Source organism: Xenopus laevis, chromosome 2S (assembly GCF_017654675.1).
Source record: "Xenopus laevis strain J_2021 chromosome 2S, Xenopus_laevis_v10.1, whole genome shotgun sequence".
NCBI lineage: Eukaryota > Metazoa > Chordata > Amphibia > Anura > Pipidae > Xenopus > Xenopus laevis.
The window spans coordinates 86899670-86925759 of record NC_054374.1 but is presented as its reverse complement, the minus strand read 5'-3'; the positions used below and the strand labels follow the sequence as shown (position 1 = coordinate 86925759).

The 26090-nt window shown below is 38.0% G+C and overlaps 1 protein-coding gene across 1 annotated transcript in view; it reads right to left on the bottom strand.

The window, feature by feature from the left end:
• The window catches only part of rai2.S (retinoic acid induced 2 S homeolog), a 35180-nt gene extending 23309 nt beyond the window's left edge, over nucleotides 1-11871 (bottom strand). The window contains exon 1 of the mRNA XM_018249651.2: nucleotides 11596-11871. The gene's annotated coding sequence lies outside the window, so the exon portion shown is untranslated. The remainder of the gene's footprint in view (nucleotides 1-11595) is intronic.
• Nucleotides 11872-26090: the final 14219 nt, after the last annotated feature.

The window sequence follows — 26090 nt, the reverse complement described above, 5'->3', positions numbered from 1 at the left end:
GGCAGTGCAGGAAGGAATACATTATTATTATTAATTTAAAGGGGCCTATACTGACAATGGTGCACGTAAGCACACAAATGCGTACAAAGCAGCATGTTGCATTCCACCTGTGTTCGTCTCTATGTTTTTAAAAAATCAAGGTATATAATAGAGATATATGGTTTTTAGTGGGATTGTAAACTGGCCAGCCACAGGGCAGAATTATATTACAATTATTATAAATAAAATTACGCTATATGCAGCATCTCCTTATCTAAGTACAGGTATGGGATCCGTCATCCTGAAATCCGGAAAAAGCTCCAAATTACGCAGAGGCCATTTACCATAGACTCTATTTTATCCGAATACTCCAAATTTTACAAATGATTCCCTTTTTCTCTGTAATAATAAAACTGTAGCTTGTATTTGATCCAAACTACAATATAATTAATCCTTACTGGAAACAAAATCTATTTAATTTTTACATGATTTTCTAGTAGTCTTAAGGTTTGAAGATCCAAATTACAGAAAGATCCATTATCTGGAAAACCCCAGGTCCCGAGCATTCTGGATAACAGGTCCTATACCTGTACTGGAATTACCTCAAAGCATTGGAGGAGTACCTTAAAGAGGGCTTGAGGCGGAAGATTCGGCAGGGGAAATTGTAGGAGTAGTCAACTCTCCATTTGGTTCCATGTGTCTGTGTCAGTACTTGCCTATTAAATAAGAGTTGGCTGTGTTCCTCCCTGTGAGCGCTTTAAAATATAACACAGATTAAAACGATCATCTGCCCAAGCCCCAAGGGCTGCACTAATTGTACATGAATATAAATGTAGTCAGTGCAGCTGATCAACTTACATGAATCAAAAATAGGGCAAAATGTGGGGAAACTTAAAATCAGGGAATGTACAATTGAGTTTTTCCCTGTAATATAGATCTGATCCAAGTTATACCACTGAAAAATGACAAAAAGGAAAGTATCAGTGGTTTCACAGCAAATGTTAAAGCACCTGCAACAGTTATTGTGAGAAAGCAATGCAAAATTCAGTATAACAAAATCTTTGACTGTGACTTTAACAGAATATTAAGTGTACATGGAGCAGTGTAATCATATCCACATTTGTCCAGGCGGACTAATTTATGTTGACAGGACTGTGAGAAAATGAAGAGTAAAGGTTATGGAACCCATCAATAATATTCTGAAAGGCAAGGAAAATCAGTGTGCAAAGGCATTTTATAAATGATCACAATCAAAAGTATGAATGTGTCAGGGTAATAAATAAGTCAAACTGAGAGCAAGGAGAGGAAATCTATTGGCTGTCCCAAATAAATGGACTCATCTCATGCTTGACTAGTGGCACATTTTACGGTACATCCAATTTACAATTGATTTCATACCTTCTAAAAAGTGGCAACAACTTCCTGAGATATAAAACCCAGGACTGCATACCATCCCCTGCCCCAAAAAGGCTAATGGTTTACTATAAGGTTACAGATCACATGAAAAACAGGGTCACTTTTAGAAAATCCAGGTAGAAGGGTTAGGTAGTTTGTGCTTTATTTAAAGGAGTAGTTGACCTATAAGTTACCTTTTAGTAGGTTAAAGAATACACTATTCTTAGCCACTTTTCAATTGGTCTTATTTTTTTAAATGACTTGCTTTCTTCATTTATCCCCAGTAGCCAAACAACGATTGCTCTGTGAATCTACAATTGTATTGTTATTGTTAATAATTGTTGCTTGCCTTTATATTTCAGGCCCTTTCTTGTTCATTTTCCAATCGCTCTTTTAAATCAGTCTGGTTGCTATGTTAACTTTGACCCTAGCAACCAGGCAGCTGTTAACATGCCAAACTAGGGAGCTGCTGAACAAAATGGTAAAAATTTAAAAAAAAAAATAAACCAATGGAAAATATCTCAGAATATCACTACTTCATACTAAAGGTAATATAAACGTGAACTACCCATTTAAATGCAATTAGTCTGCAATCATTAAAGCACAGTATTTGCATGTATTAGAAGTGTCTCTCAATTTTAAATACTCTGGGATTGGAACAGGTAAATATATAAGATGAAGTTCTGGGGCAAAAACTTGGTGAATTAGTTTCGCTGCAACGCAGAATCTATTTTTCCCTCATTAATATTCTCCCCCCAAAATAATTTTTAATTCCATGTTAACTCATATGACAATTTAACTACAAAATGTCCCTAAAATCCATGCCCCCCCCCCTTATACTGAATAATTCAAATGTTTGAGATCTAATTTTCCAGCAGATGAACAAGCCATGTAAAATATCTATTCAGCATAATAAAAAGGAGCACGTCTAATTGGTGCAGTTATGGGTACTAACTGCCTTGGAAGGAACTAATGCAAAACACACAGATGCTTCTGTCCCATGTGGGTCATTCTCAAACTCAGGGGGGAAATTCCTGAAAAATATATCCCCACCTCTATTAAATTATAAATGCAAAGAAGCGTGAAAAAATGTGTCAACCCTTCCTCCGTCTGCAAAATGGTTTAATATTTTATGACCAGAGCTAATTCAGATAGCAGGTCTGCATTAATGTATTTGTTCATGTAGCACTAAATACAGTCAAGCAAAGTAGATATGTAAATGCAAAGACTGGTTTTTATGAATTACTCCCAGTGCAAGCCTGTCTCAGTACAATTAAGGTAGCCTAAAGGATTATATAAAAATAAGTGGATAATTGTAGAAAATCCATCTGAAGGAGTGCTTTTTATTTCATTTAGATATGTCCATGCTTTTCACATAATCTGGTTTAAGATTTGAAAGATAAGCAGTCCACAGGCCAAATGGATATTGCATGATCTGGCCAGTTATTTGGAGTGATGGCCCAAAGAAACAAATTTGATCCACCTGCAGGATGTAAACATGTTTGACATCAAGCCTCTAAAGGTCAGACTTGGGGCCTCCAGGCCATTCGGCTGTTGGGGATGACATACTCAACACTGTTCGTCACACCGATAAGTGGTAAAAAAATATAGGTTATATATAAACCTGACAGGTTTAAAAGAGCAGATCTAAAAAATGTATGGCAATTTAGCCAAGGCGATGGTTTTTGTAAACTGCGAGCTAGGAGCATTTCTGCTGGGAATGCTGGAAGTTGGAGTGCCTTCAAACTCCAGCTGAATCTGAATACATTCTTCTGGCTCTCCCATGCCATCCCATGCTATTGCTTCTAAAGGATGCAGGTAAGGATGATGGAACTCAAGACATTTTGTGGCCGGTGCTGTTTCCAAGTCCTCTGACCTATTAGGAACGTGAAATTGCAGATGACCTGTGACCCACTCCACCTCTCCTGTCCTTTTCAGCTTCCTGTTCCCCCAGCCCATCCATACTTCTTATAGGTATGCCACTGCATATACAGTAGTGCTTTTTCAGGAGCTTTCTCTGCCAAGCACCTCTGTAATGAAAACAGCACTCTAGGCACAGAAACGCTTTAATGGTAATCACAAGCAATGAGATTCTTAGTGCTGCGAGGGAGAGAACCTTTTATAAAAATGCACACCACAAGCTTTGATAGATTCAATGTAACGATTTGTCTGACTTTTTCTCTACTAATCCATCTTTCTATTCTCCAGCATTTCTCCTGCCGACATGACATGTGCCGCACACAGGGCCGCCATTAGAAGCCATTACAGGTCCTGCCCACTCCACACCACAATTAAAAGACCACGCAGACATCAGTGCTAAAAAAGGTCACTCCCCCCACACACAAGTTAGAAAAAGCTATTGATGTTCAAGTGGCGCCAGGGCCTCCCTATAAGTTAAAAAAAAAAAACATTGGCGCCAGAGCCCCCCATAAATTTTTTAGAAAAATATTGGCGCCAAGGCCCCCCCCTTATAAATTAAAAAAAAATTGGGCCCCCAGAGAATACTTTTTGAAAAACATTGGTGGCAGGGGCCTATAGAGTATTAAAATAATACATCGGTGGCCAGGGGATCAGAAAAAAAAACACACACACATTGGTGCTCAGTAGAATAGAACTTGTGGCTTCAAATTTGCCTCCTTTCGTGACTTCGGTCTTTTCGCTGCCTTAGGACTTCAGAGCTTTTTGGCCGTTCAGGACATCGGAAGGGGGCCCGGCTCTTTCGAAAAGTGCAGCACTGCCAGGCCACCCTTTAGGCTCGAGCCCCGTACACTTGTACCCCTGTGCCCCCCTGATGGTGGCCCTGGGCGCACACACATCATCATTATAAAGAAGACACAGAGCTGCTAATGGAGGTGCACCTTCAAGATGATTGAAAAGAGACTGTGGGGCTATGGGTCAAAGGCACAGGTTTATCTGTATGTATATTTTCCATGCACGGTAGAACTCAAAACATAAAAGGCAAATTCACCTTAAAATGAATCTTTTAACATCCTGAAGATAGAAGCAATCAAAGCAACTTTTCAACTGCCGCTGCTACTCTCCAGTCAGGAATTTAAAGTGCTCTCAGTAAGAACCACCAGAAAGAAATATCATTCTGAAGCTTGATATTTAAACTTATTTTATGTCTTATACTTCTAATCAGTTCATCTCCTGTTTATCTTCCAGTGTTATTCAAACCTCTGCCTGGTGTCAAGGGTCAGTGGCAGGGTCACCATTCCTTAAAAACACTATGGAATGTAAGAAAAGGTCTAAAATTTGCTACTGTTCCAGTTACTCACAGCATCCAATCATCTTGTAGCATTCATGACAGGGACATGGGCAAACTTAAATTATATGTACATATATATATATATATATATATATTTCATATATCATATATATATGGACAAACAATCCCTGTTGTGTTTAAAGGGTAAGGCATTTTATTAGCTTAAGGCACAACCTCATTGCACCCTCACTTACTGTTAATGTTGCGGTGAGCACAACTTTCCCTTGTTTTTTATATATATATATTAAAACATACACAGACACACACACATACATATGCTCAATTGGGTTGCTTAATGCATCTGCAACCAACACATGCTGTCAGTCACTGACAGATTTCAGCTGCTCTAAAGATGGCCATAGACGTGCAGATTTACCTTCATATAGGATGAATGATCATTCGGTGCCATCTCCCGACCTGCCACTTACCATTCAGATCAAATAAAGCAGTAAAAGAACAGATCAGACAATGTTCTGCACCTGACAGAAATCGTAGGAAAGTTATGTCCGACAACAGCTGGTGACAGTCTCCCACTTATATCGTCAGATCTGCAATAAATGCCGACAGAAATCTTCTAAGCTGTCCGATCGACTGAACGACAGATCGCCATGGCGGACATGTGCGTGTCTATAAAACCGGAAGCTGGCAGCGTAAGGTTGTGGGCAGGGAAATCAAGTAGAAGAGCTCATTCCGAACCCACCCACAACCCGAAAATGGGGGAGCGAGGTAGGGCCAGCCCGCACATCACTAGTAGGCAACATTACTTGAGTAACCAGAGATGTACTATGCCCCAATAAAGGACAGTGTGAGTGGTAAGAACAGAATACACAGAACAACAACATATGTAACCTTCCAAAACAGAAGAAAGGATTACACAGAAACTGAGTAACCAAAGACATACCCTGCCCAGATAGAGGTGGTATACAGTGAGTGGTATACAGAGAGTGTAATGGCAGATACTGTCCAGGCAATACTACCCAGGTACATATTTGTATAAAATATAGAAACGTCAGCAACTGGGAAATTCGTAGTAAGGACGACAGCCCAGCAATTGGAAAGCTAGTTGGAAATAACACGTATGGCAAAGCCATTACAATTGCTGTTGTACCATATCTATTACTTTAGCCCTTGAATTTTATAACAACATTACAAAAGTTTAAATAAATTGCAATTGGGCTGCTGATTTGTGCAGCAAAAACCTTTATAAATGAATTCCACTGCACCCCCTCCCTCAGAGAACACAAAGAGACTGATCACTTTGTGTAACAGTAATGAGATTTCAACCACAAGGAACTTAAAGTACCATTGAGAACTATAAACAAACACCAGGCCTGGAAAACAAAGAGAGAACTTCTGTTTTTTCTGTTGATGGTAAAGTGATGCCTGGAGCATCAATTACATCTCATATCTCAATGAATGAAAGGATCCTTTAAAACCCATTAGGCCATTAGAAAAAGTACAGCCCCCCTGTTTAGCGTTTGGGATAAAGCCTACTATAAATTCTCAATGGAAATTCAGTCTGGTAGATCTCAGTTTGCAGTAAACACTGCAGCAAAGAGGTGTGACAGGCATATGCAACAAACACAGCATCCCTGAGGAACCCCAGGAATTCATTCCTTTCCCATAAATGTTATATTTAAATTAACAGTATTATTATATTGTGTTACTATTATACACATGAACTTCTCCATACTTAACACATGTTTGTTAGATGTATGGTACGTAATAACTTTTCTGGAGAAAAATCATAATATGGTATGGGACCTGTTATTCAGAATGCTTTGGACTTGGGGTTTTCTGGATAAAGGGTCTTTCCATAATTTGGACCTCCATACTTTGTCTGCTAAAAAAATTATTTAAACATTAAATAAACCCAATAGGCTGGTTTTGCTTCTAATAAGTATTGATTATATCTTTGTTTGGATCAAGTTCAAGTTACTGTTTTAAAGGAAATCTTTACCCCCAAAATGAATATTTAAAGGAGAAGGAAACCCTTTGCAAAAAAAACACGTACCAGGAGAAGAAAAGGCGTTCCTTCCCCTTTAAGCAACAGATAGTTATATCATATTAAGTGACATATTAAAGAATCTTACCAAGGACAGTACTTCTAAAGCAGCTCTGGGAGGGAAGGGGGGGGTCACCGAATCTTTAACTGTTCTAAATTAATACATTTACTTGATACATTTGTTATCTTTGTCCCTGTTGAACTTTGTCCCTGATTTTCATTAAAGGCAGCTGTTAGAATTGATACAATAGTTGCTAATATTCTACAGATACTGCTACAAAATATCATACAAAATGTAGCAAATTGTAACAGTTCAGAATTTGCCCATGGATCACTGGGCTGCCAGACTGACACACCAGAGACACACTTCAATTTTGGAAAAACAATAAAAGATGGAAAGCAATTGAAAAAAAGTCTTTGATTCTGGTGAACAATCTGAAAACACCTAAACTGAATAAAGTGTTTGGAAGGTGAACAGCCTCTTTAATATTATAGAGAAAAAGAAGATACTTTTTAAAAATGCTGATTATTTGATTATAATGAAGTTTATGGAAGACGACCTTTCTGTAACTTTCTATATAACGGGTTTCCTGATAATGAATCCTATACCTATATTGTAATCCATATTGTAATCCATTTATCTTATCTGCTGAAAATTATTTTTTTTATTTTGTAGTAAACATATTTCTAGTGGTCCTATATGCCCCAGTGCTGTCCATGGGTCAGGTATTCTATGTAAAACATATTTGTGGACAAGATTTTAATAGATAGTTGTTGTCATACAGCTATAAATAGGGGGCAACTATGGAAACCTTGGTCAGGCTAAGGACCATGAAAAGTTTGGGGAGAGCTACACTGGACCTCCAAATAACCAGGACATTACATGTATGGGATCCGTTATCAGGAAACCTGAATTACAGAAAGTCATCTACCGTAGACTCCATTTTATCCAAATAATCCAATTTTTCAAATTGATTGTCTTTATCTCTGTAATAATAAAAAAGTACAGTGTGCTTGATCCAAACTAAGATATAACTAATCCTTACTGGAAGCAAAATCAACCTATTGGGTTAATTTACATGATTTTCTAGTAGAGTTAAGCTACAAAGATCCATTAACTGGAAAACTCCAGGTCCAAAGCATTCTGGATAATAGGTCTGATACCTGTATAACACTATTCAGCAACAATATCTGTAAGCCTGCCATGAGAGTTGTAGTTTAGTGAAAGCTGGGGGACTTAAAATGCAACTTTTGAGGGCTGATTATAACAGATGATTACTGAATTTGATGATAAGGCTAGTATGAACAGAATACAGAATGTGAAAAGAAAGTCATAAAATAATGTATTTATAGAGTTTAGAATTGTGTCCACAAAGGACAGATTACAGCAGATGCTATTTTATGAAACCTGATTATAACTCCTAGGAAAACAATGGTAATAAATACATATTCTCAATCTGATTAAATAGAAAAATACAATGTTCCTAAGATTGTTCTCTGGAAAGCTAATTGAACTGAAATAAAAAACAGAACATACTTAATGTCTTCCTCCTCATCTGTCCTCTAAGCACAACACAGCCTGCTTAGTCTCTTCCTCGTCCAAGAGCTCTGGCTCCAAACTATCCAAATAAAATACATCACTGGATTTGAGTGTGCTGAATTCTGCTTTACATTGCCTATACACCTGAATATTGCAAGCATGTTTCATTGCCATTAGGGGAAAGGGAATTGAATGTGTTGGCCAGAGTAATATAATTATCAGGTGCTGGGAAAGGTCTTTTTTGCACCAAGACTGCAGGAGATTTTGCTGAATTGACTGTCATTCTAGCAAGTTATGTGCTTTTTTCTGAACTGTATTTATGAGGCTCCAAGCAGGAGCATCTGTCCAGGGTATTGTGCATGGATGAACCTGCAGATCAGCAGCTTTAGATGTACTTCATCATCTGGAGGGCAATCCATATGTTGGATAGTTCCAATTTATAACAAGAATGACTTTTTATTTGCATACACAGGAATAAGATCTATTATCCAGAATGCTTGGAACCTACGGTTTTCCAGATAAGGGTTAATTCTGTAATTACGATTACCATACCTTAAGTCTGCTAAAAGTAATTTAAACATTAAATAAACCCAATAGGATTGTTTTGCCACCAATATGGATTGGTCCAGCATAGTTGGCATCAAATTCAAAGTGCTATTTTATTATTACAGAGAAAAAGGGAATCATTTTTTAAAATTAGAATTACAGAGCTTCCTTTATAATGGGTTTCTGAAAAAGGGTTGCCATACCTGTATATCTAAAGCTGGCCATACATGTACCTGTAAAATGACATACAAGATCAGTCTAAAACACAGGATTTGCATTAGATATTAGTGGTTACACTTTTTAAAAAAATCTTTAAGCAAATCAATTCCTGTCTTTGTACAGTCATGGCTAATAAAGTATGGCTAAATCACAGTTGTATGTTGTATTACTCATAAGGCATTATATTAACAACTTACAGTAGCATGTATAAAGTTTTCTAGAATAATTGGTACTGCAAATTAAAACGGAGGTCCCAAGCATTCCAGATAACCAATCCCACACCTACAGAGAAAAGGCTAGCGGTTTAAAATTTACGTTGATCATTTGGCCACTGGGGGCACACTTCCATTGATGTGAATGAAAACAGTGCAGTAAAGCAGCATAGAACAATCAACATAAATGAACACATCTAAAATGAGATATGTAGATAAATAATATTCTTCGTAGGGTAAAACATGGTCCCACCACTTTTACTTTTATGTATAGCAAAATCTTTCTTATGAATATGCTACATAAGAGTGAAACCAGCATTGTGTTAATGCAGGGCTTTATGTTGCTTTCTCTTTTGATTAGGAATAGCAGGAGCCAGGATTGAAACATTTTTTCACAAAACCCTATGGCTTCATATAAATAGATCACAAATAAGGTCCTTGTACATTGAATTTCTGGTATTAAAATAATAAAACCATAAATACAAACTATTTATTAAATCAAAATATAAGCAAAATATTGTAGATAATTAATGCAAAAGGGCTTCATTATTGCGGCGGCAGTATGAAGCTTTCCTGTGCGATGTTTGTATTGTAATTTAGTCCCATACATTATGCATTAGAGATGTGAGTTCCTAAAATCCAGCATCAAATTATCTACAGCTCCACCCGAAAGACATGAAAGTCTATTCAGGCTGAAATAACTGCTTGTGTATCCCGCGCATCCTATTCTCTGGCCACCAGAAACCAAAGTGCAGAATGCATTATCACTTTAACAAGCAGGCAACTTCAGAGCAATACAATGGGAGCCCAAACAGCTCCAATCAGATTGGATTTCAAGAAAAACAGATAAATGTGCAAAACTACAGCAGTGCTCCATCTGGAGAATCCTCCATTTTGCTTTTCATCTGCCGTTAAAAGACAATGGAAAATAACCTTTTCATTCCAGCATGCAGCTCCTTCTGACATATCTGAATTGGGCCCAGTCAGATTGTAATTAAAGGGACCTCCCACCTATTTTTATTCAAATACAAAGGTGGAATACAATAGCTTCTCAATGTAACGGCAAAGCATTGATATTTGGCTCCTGCTGTTAATAAAACATCTGTCACAACTTAACCACTTTGAATCTTAAATGGGGACATTTTTATAATTATAGGAATGCTATTAAAATATTGTGTGTCTCTCTTTTCAGCATGCTGCTGTCATGGCTTTACAAGGACAGTTTGTTGCTCTTATCAGGCTCCCTTTTGCTCAGTAAAAGAGATGCTACATGATGCCCTCTTCACATCCAAATGTAAATAGTCTTTTTTTTTTAAAAATAAAATATAAACAAAATAAAAAGTCTATGAAGCTCTGAGTATAGAAATCATCTTCTACAACATGTTCCACTCCCCTTGCCATTATTAAGCCACCAAATATATCTGCCTAGCCAAGAAAATAGGGGAAAGAAAATGACCCCTGGGATATGTGCATGTGAAACACAAGGCAGCAGCTGTTTGGCAACATTTCTAAACAGCAAATGCAATGACATTTTATTTGGGAAAACCTGCCAGTTCCTTTTTCTTAGCTGCATAATATACAAAATGGGATATTTCATTTTAAATGGCAAATAGGTAAAAGTGATCCTTTGGTTCCAATGGATGGAATGAAGTGCATAGTATATTAGATTAGGGAAGATAAATAGATAGATACAGAGAGTGAGCCAATATATATGTATACATGTAAATGGTTATGCAGATGGGTAGTTAGACAGCTATTATTATAGGAATACATAGACATATATATTTATATATATATATATATATATATATATATAGACAGGGGGATTCATGTTGTATCTATCTAACTTGCAGTTGCAATCTTCCAGTTGTTGTTAAACTACACTTTTCAGCAATCCTTCTTGCAGAGTTGAGAGCTGTAGTTTAACAACTGTTGGAAGGTTTGTGTAGGCCCCTTCAGAAGATTGGCATAGAGAGGGATTAGTTTCCCATGTATATATCTTGCAAAGTAAGGAATGTGCTTTACATATATAGTATAAACTAAGGCTTAGAGAGCCAGTGGGAATGAGGCTGAGGTGTCAGTCAATCCCAGAAGCAGCAGCAGCAGAGTCAGAAGCTGACCAGGGAACATATGAGCAGAGCCGTTCCTGCTGGAGAGGATCCAATGTAGGAGTACGATCCCTCGCACCGGCCTCCATGGTTGTGTGTAGTGACAGCAGGGAAGGGACAGACGTACTCCACATCCTTGTATCCTCTCATAACCTTCCCCGCCCATGGCACGGCTTTCAGCTCTCCTTATTTGCCCCACACGCCTTGCCACTATATATCTGTTACCCTGTGGTGCCCGGGTTTCTGTAAGAGGATGGCGCCTAACCCCAAGCGCCGTCCTCTTCTTCCAAATGCTTCAACTCCCAGGATCTGCGCCCTCTTACCTGGACAATCCCTGGCACTAGTGATGTATCCTTCCTCCAGGCACCAGAGTGGAGATGAAAGCTGCTGTGGGGATGTCGCTTTCGCTTGCGGCGCTACGGCTGCTCCATAGACAGAGAGAGCAGATTGCTGGGTGCTGGGTGTCTGTGCGCCGCTCCTCCCTCTGCTCTCTGTCAGTGGCACCGCCCGACAAGCTGTGGGCCGGCTGCTTTGCGTCTATCTCCCTCCTCTGGCTTTTGCAATGCTGCCCAGTACATCCCATTTTTTATGTGGGATTTTTGGGAAATCATTGCGCACCTGTACAATAATAAAACTGCGCCTGTCAGATTAGCGCTCATTTCAGATACATGCAATGGTTTGAGGTGTTACAATGAGGCGTGGTTCTGTTTACATTATTTACCACATCCAATAGTTTCATACAGGCGCAGGCATATATTGGATTAGCCACAATGTGAATGTCCAACCTGAGGTACAACCCTAGCTCACACACACAGCCTTGTTATATACAGGAGGTTTATCCCCCCGAAACGTTGATCACGAGGTGATATAATAAAGAGGGGTGTCCCCCCAACTGCTGATCATAGCGTGTGTGCGGATCCGTTTCTTGTTTGCTGTTGTTATATACAGGACCACTGAGAGTTTAACAAATAATAGGAGCAAAGCAGATCTGGAATGGGAGTAAAAATAGGCCGTGCTATTCCAAGTACTCAGAGGCCCAAATAGTCCTCTACCAGGCCCAGTCCACTTAATAATGATTGTCTATGGGACCTTTGCAACAGCCCCTCTGGCATTTGCCAGAACCAGGGGCACTTCGCCAATGAGGCGAGTTGAGGCTGTCGCAAAAATGCCGCTCCTGGTACTTTTAGAGCCGAATTTCCATTTTTCAAACCGGAAATTCGACTCTTCTAGCGCAGAGAGTGCAGTTATGCTCTCAGCGCAAGCGTACTGGCCCTCTCTGCCACCCTCGTGGAGCCCCCTGGACCCCCTTAGGCGCAAAAAGGTTAGCGCACGGGGGAGGAGGTGGCAGCAACTGCTGCTGCCTCAGGCGGCGGAGGGGTCAGGATCGCCCCTGGCCAGAACCCACAGAATGCCAGTCTGGACCTGGAGCAAAGTTATAGACAGTGTCAGACTGGGATGCCTGGGGCCCACCAGAAAACTGTTGGCCACAGGCCCACTCTCCAAAATATTCTTCCTTTTTTTGTCATTACCTTTCTTTATTCTTTTAATCACTTGTCCTCAAATATTATCATCAGTCTCTACCTCCATTTCTTCTCTTTATTCTTATATATAAATGGGGCAACTGCTGTTTTATAGGCATACAAGGCAAATAGTTGGGTTGGGTCCGACACTGCTTATTGAGCAAACAGCTCTTGGGCCCTGGAGAGCAAGAAGGGGCCCTATGACACTCGCTGTTAAGCAATTTTAATATATCTGTGTGAAAGATTTTGCTAGTAACACCACTACTTGTGAAACTGCACACACAAATTACATACACTGAGCACTTGTCTCCCTCAGGGTTCCCTGATTTAGCACTAACACCCACCCTCAGCAAGTCTCCCATCATTCAAGGCCTGCTGCTGTAGTTAAGATAGTGGCATTTATTTCTCTGTCATCCTGTCACTGAGCATCTCTCTGCATCTTTGTCTTCCACACACAATTTCATTTTATTAATGCATTGCAGAATGGCACTGTTATTTCTGCCTTTTATTTCCAACCCTCGTGTCATCCTATAGTATATTGCTTTGTTTGTCTTAACATTGTCCCCATGATTTGCATATCTTAACAAATCAGTATCAGAAAACATGAAGAAGTTATACAGGTTGGTGTATTCTGTCCAGGCTCTTTACATTTTTTAGTAGATCAGACTGTAACAGTGACATGTATTCTGTTGGTTATAAAAGAAATGTTTGAAGTATCTTTCTTTTATGGGACCAACAATCTGTGACCAATAAATGCTCCAGTATAAATTGTGAATGGGCCTGTGTACAGGTACAGTACAGGTGAGCTGACAGAAACCATTTGGAAATACTGAAATTCTACAAAAATGCTGGCTTGCAAAATATATTTAAAACTGTAATTGTTGGCTTCAAGTACAGGTATGGTATGCAATACCTGGAAACCTGTTATGTAAAAAGCTACACATTTCAATACAATGCAATACATTTATATGTGCAAGTGAACACAGCAACACTTTATTCACAGTTCGCTGATACTGTTTCCCTTCATCATTACAGAACAGTACAAGGTAACAGTGTACAGAGCATATCTGCAGCTTATCCCCTGGTGCTCTACTTTCACAGAGGCCCTCCTGGGTTAGCAGGTGTCTGGTATAGATGGGTTGAAAGAGGTCCCAAAATAAATTCACAAAACTCACCAAGTACTGGAAGAGGCCAGGTGCACCTCCCTGAGCCTTCAGCTAGGGGAGCGCATTAAAACATATTGATGTAGAGCAGACACTCAAAAAGCAGCATATCAAATCCAAAAAATTTATTTAGGTACACACTGAGGTAGCATTACGCATTTCGTGTCTTACAAACACTTAATCATAGGCATCCTATGGGAAACAGGAAACACATAAGGCTACCTCTGTGTCGATCAAAAAAATCCAAAGGCAGCAGTCTTAAACTGCAAATAATTTTTATTTGGGGAAGTGAATGTCTCATGTTGTCACGAGTATGATATTCACTTTCCCAATTAAAGATTATTTGCAGTCTAAGACTACTGCCTTGGATTTGTCCTAAAATTCAACCTTCTTTGATTGATTCAATTGAGGTTTTAACATGGGATAACCCGCAGGATAACCAACAATCGGTGAGCTGCAGTTAATCTATATACATAATTGGAACTACATTCATGTGTACCTAAATTTATTTGTTTGGATTTTACACATCTGTTGGAAAGACTGCTCTTTGAGTGTCCGCTCTAGCAGGGGTCTGGCTCAAGTTGGCACATACAATTTGTCCTTCCTACAACAGTTTACACAATGCCTGACTTTGTTATGTTATTACTGTGGTCCTGTACTAGCTGAGTGCCTGCTGGGGTGCTGGCCCTACTATCCCTCTGTGGAGCCTAAACTGCTCAACAAGCTGACCTAGTACCAACTCTCGCCAACTAAGGCGAGGTCTATATAACTACAGAAAAGGGGGGGTTGTGGGTGCAAACCTAAGGCCAATTTCAAAATATTTAAAGCCATGTCTAAGTAATTCAAGTAAATATGCAAGTGCATGTAATTTTTAAAACAGGGTTCTTTTGTTACAAATTATGATCATAAAATTGATATGCCACCATACCACGTCAAGGTAAACCCCACACGGTGGTCCCTAACTTGTTTACCTCTAATCATAGTAAAAAAGGTATTTTACCTCTCTGCTTAAAGGAAAACTATACCCCCAAAATGAATACTTAAAGGAAAACTATACCCCCCAAACAATGTAGGTCTCTATTAAAAGATACTGAGTAAAACAGCTCATATGTAAAACCCTGCTTCATGTAAATGAACCATTATCATAATAATATACTTTTGTAGTAGTATGTGCCATTGGGTAATCATAAATAGAAAATTGCCATTTTAAAAAATAAGGGCCGCCCCCTGAGATCGTAAGATTCACTGTGCACACATACAAACCACATGTTAGGTCACATGAGCCAATTAACAGACAGAGTTCTGCCTTTTGCTTCCTCACTTCTTCCTGTTACAGTTAGTGTTGTAGTATTTCTGGTCAGGTGATCTCTGAGGCAGCACAGATAGAGTCACGAAATGGTGGTTCAAGGCAAGAGATGTAAAAGGGCAATATTTATGTAAATATATATTCCAGTTTGGTAAGATTCTTTAATATGTCATTCAATTTGATATAAACTATCTGTTGCTTAAGTATTCATTTTGGGGGTATAGTTTTCCTTTAAGCAACAGATAGTTTATATCAAATTGAATGACATATTAAAGAATCTTACCAAACTGGAATATATATTTACATAAATATTGCCCTTTTACATCTCTTGCCTTGAACCACCATTTCGTGACTCTATCTGTGCTGCCTCAGAGATCACCTGACCAGAAATACTACAACTCTAACTGTAACAGGAAGAAGTGAGGAAGCAAAAGGCAGAACTCTGTCTGTTAATTGGCTCATGTGACCTTACATGTGGTTTGTATGTGTGCACAGTGAATCTTACGATCTCAGGGGGCGGTCGTTATTTTTTAAAATGGAAATTTTCTATTTATGATTACCCAATGGCACATACTACTAAAAAAGTATATTATTATGATAATGGTTCATTTACATGAAGCAGGGTTTTACACATGAGCTGTTTTACTCAGTATCTTTTAATAGAGACCTACATTGTTTGGGGGGTATAGTTTTCCTTTAATAGCATTACTTTCTATGAACATCTCCTTTGCCTTGGTTTCAAACTGCGAGCTAAATCCTTCCACTCCGACTGCTGATGCGGCTTTTAAGAGGGAGAGACTGCCCAAACCAACGCCCATTTTTAAAAAAAATGTGGTAGTGGGGTCTGATTAAAAACAAAGCAGAATGATATGTGCAGTTACACGTTGGTGTGTATGCGCGTATTTGTGGAGTGTGGGAGTGTGTATAGTGGTGAACGGGGAATGTGTTTGTGGAATAAATATAAGTGTATGTATGGTGTGGATGTACTGTATGTGAAAAGGAAAACTAAATGAGGAATGTGATGGGTGTAATGTGTGTGTCTGTGCAGGAGTGTCTCATGGGATGTTGGTTTTTTCACGGCTAGATCCTCCCACGCCGCTAGCATTTGCGGCTTTTAAGAGAGAGAGATTGCACAAACCATGGCTCTTTTTTAAAAAGACAATAGGACCACCAAAAGGTCTATATAACTGTCTAAATAAAACTGCATAAATTAACTGGCCTAATTAAAAAAGATGAAGGTCTGGGTGGCTCTCATCTAAATTAATGCCCTGAGGTGAGTGTCTTTTGGCATTAACCATAAGTTATTTCTGCAAACAGTCAAATAATCCCAGGCCTGGCCCACATTCTGCTTCCTTATATTACATTCCTACAGTGAATCCTCTATTCTACATCAAATTACATCAAATGTATTCCTCTTATACTTTTTCCTGTGGCACCAGTTTATCAGAAATGTGTACTGTCTCCTGAACCGTTTGTGGCAAAAAACTTTGCAATCACAGTCATATAATTACACAATTATACTGTCCATTCTATGCTTTTAACTACAGTTCCTGGTACCACTATGCAATAGTGGGGGTCTCAAAACTGGTTTGCCTTAGGCAAATTGATGATAAAAGCATGACATCTTGTGTGGCTATCAAATTACATCTCCTGTAATAAACAGAAGATCTAAATAATGATAGAAAGAATAGAAAAATGTGGATTTTGCAGCACAACTATTTACATTTACAAAACTGCTCCTTTGGACCTGTGTTGTTGGATGTAGATAATACTCTCATGAAGCTGGATTAATACCTGCTATTTGTAGATAGTGTGATGCTGCAAGGATTATAACTATACTTGGTTTGTAGCTGTAATGGGACAGGTTTCCTAATCTGCACATGCTGGCAGCTATAGATACAAAGCCACTATAGCTTGAGTGTGTGTTTAACATTTCTGCTCATTACATTTTAGTACGCTATTTAACACTCTTCCCCATAATAAGCCTGGAAATATAAAGAAGCTGTCCGCCAATTCTTTTCATGTAATAACTATAATAACTTTAAATATCAGCTCTTTATTCTGTGATGGATGGCCTATGGTGCCAGTAATGAAAAGGAAATAAGTATGAAGGAGGGAGCATCAGGGCTTTAAGTCAGGTCCCGAACTGGAAGACCTTACATTGCTTATTGAGGCAATTACAGTGACAAGCCAATCACAGGAACAGCAATAAGGCAGCCGCTCACATTCATTTGTGTCTTTTTTATGTAACTCTTCCTTGCCCTGTCATAAATTTAAAAAAAAAAAATGGATAGGCAGCACCACAAATATATACCCTTAAATACGCACATGGATACTTGCACATGCTAGCATAATAAGTGTCCTAACTCTCTATGCATTTTCTTTTCTAACATTCCTTTCTTCAACCCTTTGTTCTATTCTGATATTCATAGCCTCTTCTATTAGGATAAAAGTAACATTTTTAAGATGGTCGCTACATTGAATGGTCTCTAAATTTCAATAATTTATTAATCTGTCTTGGAAAAGCAACCATACATACTTAGAACAATACACCTCTGTGCAGTGGCGTAACTATAGAGGAAGCAGGCCCTGCAGTTAGGGTTGCCACCTTTTGTGGAAAAAAATACTGGCCTTCCTATATATTTATCTTTTTTCCCTATTCATAACATTGGGATCAACCATCATTTTTACCAGCCAGATGGCAACCCTAATTGCAGTGGCAGAGTGAGTGGGGTTGGGCGGGTCTGGGCAGAGAGTGGGCAGAGTTGGGGAGGAAGTGGGTGGAAGGATGGGGATCAGAGTGCACTGGGCCTCTCTGAAGATTTTTTTGCAGGGGGGGCCCAGCACACTCTAGTTATGCCACTGCATCTGTGTATCGCAGAAGATGATGTAAAGTTCAGGGGGAGTGGGATCACCCATGCACTATGGCCACAACACAATAGTAGAATAAATGTCCTTTTATTTCTTATTCAAACTTAAACAAGCTGTATCTTCAGCAGGTGAAAATTGCAACTTAAACACAGTTTCAGCATATCAGCTGACATGCTCAGCAAAACTGACAAAATAAACAGTTCAGTTTAAGGGATCAGTCTCACTTAGCCTTGCAAAACTTTTGATCCACAGTCAGGAGAGCAGTTTCCAACACACTTTTCCTTGTGCAGACCTCAAGTATGTCTACAAACCCCCTTCCTGAACTCTCAGGGCTCTCTTATTTCCTGCAGTAATTAGCCCTCCTGTGCACCTTCCAGGTACCTAAATAAAGGGGAAATATACCTGTCGTCCATGACCCACCCCAGAATTCCTGTACAGTGATTATAATCAATGCCATCAATAACCACTATAAATATATATTAATTACAGGATAGTTACAGAATCTTGTAGAATTAAGTCTAGAGCAACTTTTCTGAGTTTTCTTGAAAATTATTCACCTCCCATCCGAGTGGCTTCCAACAGATTGGTACAGTCACAGACATCCAGTCATCCAATGGTTCCATTGAACTTATTCAGTTGGGTATTAACCGAAACTCACAGATGTATGAAAGTGTGATGCAGTCACAATGGTTCTATGATCCTCATTGAGGCAGGTGTTCATTTTTCAATGTACATGACTGGAAGTGTGAATTGTGAATTGTATGCAGAGTTGTGACAAACTGACCAGACGCCCAAGGCAGACACTAAACTGAAGGCGCATAGATTGGATTCCGTTGTGGATAGAAACACTGAGTGAAAGGACTGTGTAAAATCTTCTTTTATTAAATCTTCATTAAAAGCACCAAAAACTGGACAGGCAGAGCTGGGGAGTGCATGGCTCAACGCGTTTCGTGACTACAGCGGTCACTTCATCAACCTGGCCGGCCACCTTGTCCCCTCCTGTGTGCACACTCATTTCCACGGTGTTGTTAAGTGTGCACACACTCATTCGCGCAGTGACATCACATGGGGTCACCAGAGAGCACAGATAGAATCTGCAGCATGGGGAAGAGGGCCTGGACTAGGGGTAAGTGGATGGAAGAGGTATGTGCCCAGTGCCCCCTTTCACCACCGTCTGCCTACCCCTAATTCAGGCCCTATATGTTGCTGACAAGCGGTGTTGCAGGCTCGCTCCTCTTTTCAGGGATGTTTTTTCAGTTTGGCAGAGAAGGCCTCCTTCACACCTCTTCAAACTATGTGTCTTCTCTATCCAAAATATACACATCCTCAAAGGAGTGTCCCTTTTCCTTTAGATTTAGATAGATTGCTGAGTCTTGTCCTGATGAGTTAACCCTTCTATATTGGGCCATTCTCTTGCTGAGCCTTGTTTAATCTCCCCAATGTGTAGATCCAAGCATTCTTCACTACACTGTACAGTACATCACTTTTCATGTGCTGTGGCAATGGGTCTTTTGGATGTACCAACTTCTCATATCCACATAATACTTTATATAATGGTCTGCTCAAAACTGCTTCATTGAGGACTTCTCCAAACAATTCCTAGGGGTGCCGCTTGTTTTATTTCAAATATGCATTTGCCGCTCACCACACAGTGATCCTGGTCTGGGAGCCAAGCCCCAGGCCCTTCACTTGAGGAGGCAAACAGTCAAACATCAAACAAAGCAGTGCATAAACAGGTCACTCACCAAGTCACTTTGGTGGTCTGGGTGCCGTGCCCCAGACCCGTAGCATGGGGAGAATCAACACAGCGATGATACACAGACAAGTGCACAGGCTTTCAGTATAAGTGCTAAAAGGAAGAAAATCATTTTTCAAATCAAGTCCTGACCAAGTTTCACCATAAAATCCATCAGCACATAATATTTAATTGTTTTACTGTGGATACTGTAAGCTGGTATCTGTGTCTATTTAACATTGTTGTACCAACTTTTGTATTCATTATAATACACAAGTTTCAGTGAATCATGTGATAGAAATGACATCACTAAGCACCGATGATATTACTAAGCACCATTTGTAAGGATATAATATTCATGGCTCTTGTGTATTATAGATAGATCTAGAGAGAGAGACGGATATAGGATTGTTTTACCACCAATATAGATTCATGCAGTGTAGTTAGGATCAAGTACATGGTATTATTATAGAGCAACAGGAAATATTTTTTTTAATAAAATTTTTTATTTGTTTACAATGGACTCTATGGTATGGGACATGGTCTTCCTGTAAATTGGAGCTTTCAGGGTTCTTTGTTTTTAAACTTTACTTTGTATAAAAAGTTAACGCCTTTGCGGAGATGTTGTCTACAAAAGTTAGAATAAACCAAACAGGTATCATGTTCTAGCATAAATATTTTATTCGTTTATGGAAACTCTGTATTTTCTATAGGAATGGGATATGTCCAGAAACCCGTTATCTAAAAAGCTCCAAATTATAGGAAGGCCATTTCCCATAGTTTCCATTTTATTCAAATAATTAAAAATTTGAATATATATTTCCTTTTTCTCTGTAATTATATAACAGCACCTTGTTTCCAAGTACTGGAAGATATAATGAATCATTATTGAAAGCAAAAGAATCCTATTGAGTTTGTTTAATGTTTAACTAATGTTTTAGTAGACAAAGTATGGTCGGACCACGCGGCCTAGGGGCGGCCGGCAAAGAAATCCGGCGCTGGATAAAAATTATCTTGGGACATGGCATTTCCAGATGTGGAGCCAGTGTCGGACTGGCCCACCGGGATACCAGGAAAACTCCCGGTGGGCCCAGGTGTCAGTGGGCCCTCATGCTGCTAAATATTTGGCCTATTTCATGGCCAATCCCTATTTATATTAGAACAAAGAGGCTAAGTAGATGGAATAATAGATTATAGTATGTAAAAAAAAAGAGACTAGGAGAAGAGTGAGGAGAGGAAGAATAATAGTACCGAGCATGGGCCCCTGGTCTAAGGTTTTTGGGTGGGCCCCTGGTGCTACCCAACCCATATATATATATATATATATATATATATATATATATATATATATATATTATTTTTTTTCTTTTCCCTGATGAAAGCTCCAAGATAGATAAAGACCCCACTGAGGGTCGAAACGTCGATCTAAATAAAATAGATTTCCTTCTACAAATTTATATTAATTTATATATATATATATTTGCATGAAAAAGGCAAATAAGGGTAAAGAAAAAAGGTTTTTCTTCCAATGTTTCGGTCCCTAAAAGGAACCTTTATCGTACAGTATAAAGCTGAAGGGATAAGCATAGGGTCTAATATTCCAAACTTGGCTATGAATGGAAACTGCTAAATGTGTTAAGGCAAACACTTTGCAGAACATGACGCCAACCCCAACATCTCCAAGCATAATCACTTTTCTCATTGGAGGTTTTCCTTGCCTTAGGCATCTGGTACCGATATTAATATGAATATATGGGAACTGATTGTAGATAAATCATACATGGTGCAGCTCAGTGGAAACACATGTGGTTAACTGGTGCTTATTGGGAAGAAAGGTCAGCGCAAGATTTGTGAGGCTATTTCTGGACATTCTTGAAACTCCATCATATACATTAACAATAGTCACAAACAATAATTCACCTTTAAACCTGTATATTTCCAGAAAGGGATAACCAACTTTAATAAATCTAACCAACTCTTCTTCTTTTTTTTTTTTTTAGACAGTATTCTGTAACAAGAAATTAGATGATGCAAATACGTATTACCAATCAATTTTATTCTTCTGTTGATTACAAATTTGGAATCAACACAAAATTGTTTTCTTTTTGCTGCTAGGGCTAATGTATACATTTTATATGCAAACAAACTGAACCTTTGAGAAATCACATTTTCACAATGATTTTAAATACTATATTGAACAAACAAAATTTCTTTATATGTGTCTACATTTATGTCCCTGTGTAAAATTATATGTTTATGGAAACTCTGCAAGTCATCAGCTAAATATCTTAAATATTGATGCCCCTTCTTGACAGGTGGATATATATTTTGTTAGTTTCCCAGGTTTCATGTAACTTGTGCTCTGATGAACTTCTGTCACTCTTTAATGTTGAACTGCAAGTTGGAGTGATATCACCTCCCTCCCCCTCCCTGTAGCCCTTCATCAGAACAATGGGATGGTGACCAGAAACAGCTCCCTGACACCTGCATTACTAAATTGCTCCCATGCCCCAACTAGTGGTAGAAATAAGAACAGCACTCAATAGTAAAAATCCAAGTCCGGATTACCTGAGTCACCACTGCATCAATTACACTGAATAGAAGAAACAGTAGCTTATAAAAAGCAGTTCCATTGTGAAGTTTTGTCCCTTACTAAAAGCACACAACCAGGCAAAATAAGATGAGATGTCTACGCACCAATAGTACTGCTAACAAAAAATACATTTATTGGTTCAAGAATAAAATGTTGAATGGTAGAATGAATTCTGCAAAATGTACACAGTGTGATTAAGTTATAAAAACTATATCATCCAATCATGATAAAGTCACTTTAAGATCAATCTCACTTTCATTCAGATCTGATTTTCACCTTGTTTCGAGTGAATGGATAAATGCTGTTTTGGGAATATCATAATTTTTTACAACAATATGGGATAATCCAAATGTCAGCTACCCCAACTATATAATGTTTCACTTGCAAAATGGAGAGCAGAAAAACACACAAAATATTGTTATATTACCTGTTGCAATATTTTGTTCCATTATTTTACACCACTTTCTAGTTTGCATTATGTCAATTGGACACATTCAAGAAAATTAATAATGGCATCATTAACAGCATAAAAATAAGGTAAAAAAAGCAGCAATTTTTACAAGAATATGGCCATTGCTTTTTATGCTGAAATTGTAAGAGATCACCTGAAATCAATATACATTAGGGGGCAAATTTATCAAGGGTAGAATTTCGAAGTACAAAAAAAGAGGCTTAATTATTAGAGGTAAAACTACGAATGTCATTGAATTTATTAAATGTTCAGATCAAAAAAAGTATGAACGAAATAAAGCTCTGGTGATACGAAAAAAATATGAATACCTCGGACATTTTTCGGACAAGTCATCGAAGAATAATCTGAAAACCTTAAAAAAAAAACCTCTTTAAAAATAGTCCAATAGGATCAACTCATCTCCCGCTTACTTGACAAATTTGGGCATGAAAGGCTTTCATGGTTTTTACACTTAATAATTCTTGAATTTTTATAGCTTTTTAGAAATGTAGGAAAACCACAATTTTTCGTGCTTCGTGGAAAAAATTGCATTTGAATGTTAATAAATGGAACCCTTAGTTTATTTTAATACAATAATAAAAATGTACTCATGCTTAAAAAAAGTTCTATATATTGATAAAATACATTTATTTGGCCTCATCATAACCTTAAATAGATTATTTTTATCCTTTGTCTAACTTTAAAAGACACATTTACATTTTTTAAATTCTGTATAATTCTTTGTTAATTTTATTGTCTTTTTATTGCTCCTGATATCTTAAGAAATCCAGATAAGCCTTTTGATGACTGCTTCTCACATTTTAGTGATTTTCCAGGGGACAGCCAGCATCTGAAATGTTTTTTGTTGGTTATTTATTATTTGCAATGTATTACAGGTTCAAATAAATAGTGCTAGGCACGTACTGCCAATAGCAGTAGTTCTCAACTGTAGGGGCTTAAAGCAGGCTCAGCCTCTAGACCAATTAAGTAGACATTTGGGGAGCCCAGCTTGAAGGTTATGATGAAACTGAAGTGAAAATTACTTTCTACCTAAGATATACTTTGAACTATTGCTGAATGACTGATGCACCAACAACAGCATCCTAAGATAAGGGAACCCTGACTAAAGGCTGGATCTCAAAGGGTGGCTTGAACTCAAAGTCCAACAACATCATATCTATAAGATACCACACACTGAAAGGCAGCTTTATCAATTTTCTGGTTTTAGGAAAAATAGATCTAGTTGTAGAATAAATAACAAAAACACAACTCAAAAACAGCTTTTTACAATTTTGAGTACTAGAAAAAGTCAAAATAGTCATAGTCACAGTCTGTTGCAGAAAAACAAAAATTACATTGCCCCATTCATATTCAAGAAGGACAATATTTTTACTTGTTTATCATGCAAATGTTTGTGTTTTTTTCTGTAATAATTTGCAATTATATGGATTTTTAAAAAACATATTTTTGTTTTTATTTGAAAACTTTGCATGGATCTATTCATGTCCCCGTATCAGGAGTAAAGAAGATTAATAAGGCTTTGGTTAAAATAAAAAGTACTGTAGCAGAAGAGTACTGTATGATATAAAGGAAGGGAAGTTGTAAAACTGTAAGCTTTAACATTATGGATTGTTGCCATAGCAACAAAGATACTAAACTTCCAGAGGGGAAGAGTTCAGTCTATACTGGTTACATATTACCTTTGGAATAAAGTTCTAAATTAGCCAATAGTAATAAATGGATAGGATAGAACTAGTGCACACTGCAACATTGTTATTTAATGTGCCACAGAGAAGCATTTAGTAGTGGCAAAGCACCTATAATTTCCAGTTTTTCTGATGTGCCAAATGATCAGTGGAAGGTGTAGCAATTTACATAAATTTTTAGGTATACCATTCCCCAAAAAATAAGAGAGATGGTCTCTTTTACATATATATTGACAAATTGTGCAATATTAAGGGCCCCAGTTAAGGGTGCCCCCCTAGATTTAGATCATGCTTTTGGATTCTTCGATATTCTGTTGCTATTCTATTCTGTTTGCTTTTTCCCATCATATGAATAACAGTGACAGGAGCTGCCTTATTTAAATGGTTACAGGCATAATTTGAAACATCAAAGTCATATTAAGGGACAGGGCAAGGGATAACACCACGAAAGCAATGTGTTGCTTTTATGTTGCTTTTCATTTTTAAAGGACTCTGTTATCTTATTTTGCTGCACCCCTTAATTTATATAAAATAGGAGAATCCTTATTTTAGAATCTTAGAATGAAAAAATATCAAAAGTGAGTATATACAATTTGTGTGTGTTAGTGTGTGTACACACACTGACATAATACACGAGAAAGACATTCTTTAGCGTGCAGCATTATACACTTGGTAAGAATGAATGCAAAGATCCAGGTTCCAGTATTATAGCCCATTCCAACTCTAGCAACATGGTAGTGACCTATTGGGAACAAAGATCAGATTAAAAGTATCACTGAAACTGTATACCTATTGGAAGTCATGTAAAAACAGCAAATTACTTTAAGCATAATCATAATCTCCCCATTGAAGATGAATAACTGGGAACTGTTCTACTGAGAAATCTTATTATTGCATTTTAACGAATTAGCTTTCCAGCTTGAGGCTAAATTGGAACTTGAATTAATTTTCGTCTCTGGATCTGTTTGGCTGGGCCCTTTGTCTACTGATGTCTCTAGCAATGGGGCTGCATATAGGACTCCCATTGTAATTATACTCCTTTTAAGATGGTTATCATTTTCACTAGTGCTTCTCTGCTTATGAAATCCCTGTGATCAAGTGAAATTACACGGCACATTTATTCCATAGAACACATCCAATTTTTTTTAATTAATAATAATTCCAGCCAACATAAATGAAAAAACTGATTTTAATATAAAATTTTATTTTTAAATTAACTGCACCCAAAGATATATTCACAATGCCCCCATTTATGTGTTCATCCTGCATAAATAAATGTATGTTTGCAAGTTCAGCAAGCAGCCATTTTTGTTTACATTGCAATTCTTGGCAGGATTTGGTCCTCCCTGGATAATGCTTGTAGTTAGCTACATTCTTACAGTATAACAGGATGCAGGGTTTGTTTTTAATTAAACTTGAAGAAAGTAGACAAATTATGCCACAATAATACATGTCCTAACAATACAAAGTAAT